Raw genomic sequence first — 4935 nt, forward strand, 5'->3', positions numbered from 1 at the left:
CATAGGCTTCTTTGAGTTGGTAGAGTTAGTTGTTCGCTTGCTGCCAGTGAACCTCTCCTGTGAGGTGATTAGCACTAGGGACAAGAACAAACTTCTAGAGTGGCAGAACAATTAGGAAACAGACCTCAGTTGTGAGAATGACAAAGACCAGTGCACAGTTCCCATGCTTCTCAGCTGAGTCAGCTATAGCTTCGGTAGCATAATGGCTATGCCAGCTTCTCCCGGAAAAACCACCTACCATCTGGGGTTGCATCATTTTCACAGGGAAAGAAAATATGGTCCCAATCCAATCAGGAAAGGGCACTTGCTAGTATGTTTCAAGCCAACGTAACACAACAAATATTTGCTGGCTTGTGTTCACTTACCTGCAAGAAATGTTCTTTTCTGACAGAGAAGCACAGGATCCCAAACAGGCTATAACTATGTCACTGGGAACACTGGGAATGAAAGTGATTGCCATAGAAATTAGAGCAGAAATGGAACTTTAGAGATCATTACATAGTCCTTCCATGGAGTGCCTGGCACAGAGTAATGTCACAATAAATAACTGATGAATGGATGAATCCAGTTAGTTCGCTTTTTTATAGATGAAGGAACTAATGTCAAAAGGGAGAAGTAATTTACTCAATGACATAAACTTTGCCAATGGCAGAGCCAGGACAAGAGAACAGAATGTCTAAGTCCTTGTCAATTATCCTTTCCACCTTACTCTTCTTTCTATTCCGTCATTTCCACTGTTGACTGATCAACTGTGAACTATAATCATCTCTATCTCTGGAACTTTTTGTCCATGTGACCTCCTGTCTGCAAGATCCTTTAGCAGAGCAACTCCTTACGCTAGCCTTAACCACTCTAGTCCATATCTATTTCTCTATTTTCTGAATTCCCACACATTTGGAACTTTAAAACAAAGAATTATGGAGTATTTTGCAATACTTCTTGTGTCATAATGTGCATGCTTCTCTGGGTAAGGATCATTTGCTTATAGTTCTTTTATGCATTTCACCATGCAACTCTTAGGTTTATATGGGTGCATAAGGGATAGAATAAGCATGTAACTTAGCACCCAAACTTAGATACAAAGAAAGTATTATTGATATTCATTCAGTAAGTATAAACTATGGCTGTCCTGGACAAACTGGAATGTCTGGTCACTCTAACAATAGTTGACTTCCTCAACATGTGATCAATTAGAATTATTCCATTGCTGATTGTACAATTGTCCAACTATGGGATACTGTTTACAATTTACCTTATACTGAGTGAAATTATTTCTAAAAGTAGTAATCACTGAAAAACCATGACACGTGAAATTCTATATACTGAATACTTATATGTTATTTGTTTAAAAGTTGTTATATTTTGACAAATATTCACTCATTGCTTTAGTTTTAAAAGCTGTGTTAAGTTAAATGTAAAGTTTTCATTGGTCCAGTATTAATCATTCCAATATTGTGTATGTGGCTACGAGTGAAAAAATGACATTCTCTCTAATTCTTTCCTCATGGTAAAATATGAAATCTTATGACTTTCTATGTGTGGTAGGTAAGGTAGGACACTGTGGACAAAAATGCTTACATTTGAAGTTTAAAAATAGATTTATATTTAAGCATTCTATCCAAAATGCATTGACACACATAATTATGATTTTGAATTTTGAGGGGGGATAAATTATGGAGACATTAGTAAAGGAAACAAGTAAAGTCCATGATAAATTAATGTACAACTAATGATTAAAATATTATAGAATTTACTCATCATGCTATATACATATATATTAACTTAATAAAATAAATCTTTACATTGATTTGATTTTATACCATTTTCATTATATATATGTGTGTGTTGTGTGATAGACATCCCAGACAGAATAGCTCATACTTCCAATTTGTTAATATTGCTAAAGTAGAAGTTCAACGATAAAAATTCCCTGCAGCAGAATGAATGTTAAGCATTTGAACAATGACAGTTACACCATCTGCTCCAGATAAAAATTTGCTCTCTCAACAGTAACAAAGGACACATAGGCAATACAGATTCATCAAGCTGGCAAAAGCGTAAATACAATGAGAGAAAAAGCATTTCTTAGATAAAGTGCTTTTTTTGAGTACTATATTCTTTAAGCAGATGTTTATCAAAAACTATAAATTCATAGTCTTTATTACAAAAACTGTTTTTATATAATGAGAGAATCTAAATAATCATACTTTTTCCATCCTCAAAGTTTTAAAGTAAACTAAAGTAACACCAGCAAGGGGGGGGGGAGCAAAAATAATGACATGGGGTACAAAAAAGCATGTTGCCCTCAAGAAAAATGCTGAGAACAGACATTATGTTGACAGATTCTCACCTACCCACGTGGACCTCGAAGACAAGCCCCTCAGCTACACTATTTTAAGAAATTAAGTTTTAAAAATCTATTTAAAAGACTGCCTTACCACATCTGTATTCAGTGTAATATGTGTGTGTGTGCTTGGGGAGGTGTAGGGGGATTTCAAAGACCATTTATTCTGCATTAAAATAATAAGGGGAAAATAATAAAATTGTATCATAATACCACACTTATTCACAAGGTTAGTAGGTCATATAAACACTCTTTCTTACCATGTTTCTAAGGAAGAAGATATTTATTTCATTTCCAAAAAGAGGCCAATTTCTGGAACCTAAAGACAAGGAAGTTTAAATAGAAGCACATGGCCCATCTTCTACTTCTATTTTGTATTGTTTTTTATTTTTTTATTTTCTTTTGTTTTTTCTTCTTCTATACTGCTTCTATTTTGTATCACCCACATACTTGATGTTCAAATTTTTCATCCTTGGTTCACTAGTGTCAATAAAGATGATAGTTAAAAAACAATAATTTAAGAACATATATCACATTTAAAAAGTCTTTCTAATAGTCCTTGCCAATTGTCAAGAAAAGTATCTCAAATTTTTTTACTGGGTTTTGTATTTCAATCAAAAAATTTATGTAGTTCAATATACATTTTCCACTGATATATTTCATCTCAATTGCCTAAAATTAGTAAGATTATAATGAGCTGCAAGTTGTGTACATTTTTTACACGGAGGTTAGACCTATGAGCCCAATGTTCTTTCTGGCAGAGGGCTCTAAATATATTCCCAGGAAGGCAAGTTTACCATCCATAATGTTAGGACTAAAAGAAGTGTGCGGTCTTCCTTCAAAATAATTATTTTCACTTAAATAACTTATAATGAATTCCTCTCTCACAAACTAATCTTTTCTGGATTTTAAATGAGTTTTCAGTCCTAATTTTACTTACCACATAAAACAGTGCCATATTTTATATCATGTTCAACGTATGGTATTCAATTTTCTAGAGCTTCCTTTGAGTTCTGGTTATAAAAGTAAATGACTGACTTCATAGATAACGTACATGAATTTATCCAACAGTAATTATTTATTGAGCTTCTACTTTATGCAAGGCACAGGGCTGGGTGCTACAGTAAGTAGTAAGATGTATGAGAACATGGAGTCTTTGCTTTCCAAGAGTTTACAACTTAACAAATAGGATAACATAAATGAATACAAAAATAAATGGAAAGTGTTTATTCCCAAACTGTGTAGTGGAGGGAGAGATTAGTGTGGACTTGAGTATTCAAAGGTATTATGAAGGAAAGGAGGAGCCAGGAATGGGTCTTGAATGTAGATCTACATTATAAGAAATAATTGGAAAAGGAATTCGGTCAGTACTAGATTTAAACAGACTGTTAAATGTAGGGAGTGAAGAGACCGGGAAAGGCTCATTTGCCAGGAAGCTCTGTAGGACTGTCGGGAAATAAAATACACAGGAGCCAACATCTGCAAGATAATTATAATCTCATTTTTATCACATCTAAAAAAGAAAACAACTTATCTCTCCTATCTTACTAACAATAAGTAATTTGCCAGGGAACATAAATGAATTTATCTTGTCATGTAACCACCATGGCAATCATAGGTCATTACAGTAGTGTCAACCTTATTTTTTCTCTAGGACCTTGAGTCTAAGTGGGTTAATGTAAATTGCCAAGAGCAGTTAGTGATAATAGTGACCATAATATAATAATGATGGCAATATTTTTTGAGTAGCTGCTTTTAACCTGATACAGACATGGTCACTCTTATCTAATAATTGCAGGTACTCGGCTGTTTGGTTAATCTTTTCACCCCTTCTCTTTTCTTAGGCAGGGTCACGGGACCCAGAAGATATGTACCCACCTGCATGCAGGAGTAGCCCACAGAATGACTCTCCCAGCTAACGGAGGGATTTGCTTTTGCACTGCTCGATGCCCAATTGGTCAAGGAGGAGACCAGTGGGTCACTTGCCAGTGCTGTAAACAGCAGAGCTAGGGTTGAGACCCTGCATTCTGTGCAGAAGAGCCAGCTTGGAGGAGGCGGGGGTGGATAGGAGACTTGAAACATCTCAGGACCCATTGCTTCATTCACTTAGCATGGCTACTGCATACATGGGTCAGCTTCGGAAAAGGAAATGTGAGTTTAGAATCAGGCAGGTCTGTAACTCACTAGCTGTGGATCCCTGGAAACTCACTTAAGCCCTCTTGGCCTATGTTTCCTCATATATTAAATTGGATCAATAATAACTATTTCTTTAACTGCTGACTGTTGTGAGAATTAAAAAAATAACTTGCAGAGTTCAGTTCAGTATCTGACATCAGTAGATGTACAATAAATACTAGCTGGTATCACAATGAAAAATCTCTCCTCTTGTTAATGGCACTTCTCTTTGTCTTTTAAATTATTATTTGTGAGGAACTTAGTTAATAAAAAACTTGAGTGTTTCTTTTTATTTAATAATTCTACATTTTTTCTACTGGTCTTATCATTTTTCCTTACAAAGGCCAAGTTGCTTTATACCTAATTGGTTATGTTGGCTTAAATGCTGAATCAACTATTTAAAATTGCCTCAAGTT

The 4935-nt window shown here is 35.0% G+C and overlaps 1 non-coding gene across 1 annotated transcript; it reads right to left on the reverse strand.

The window, feature by feature from the left end:
- Positions 1-4210: 4210 nt before the first annotated feature.
- Positions 4211-4338, reverse strand: LOC111827275. Its single transcript, XR_002830777.1, has one exon. It is a non-coding gene; the product is annotated as a small nucleolar RNA SNORA35 (small nucleolar RNA).
- Positions 4339-4935: the final 597 nt, after the last annotated feature.

The sequence above is a fragment of the Myotis lucifugus genome, unplaced genomic scaffold, assembly GCF_000147115.1.
Source record: "Myotis lucifugus unplaced genomic scaffold, Myoluc2.0 scaffold_2, whole genome shotgun sequence".
Taxonomy (NCBI): Eukaryota; Metazoa; Chordata; class Mammalia; order Chiroptera; family Vespertilionidae; genus Myotis; species Myotis lucifugus.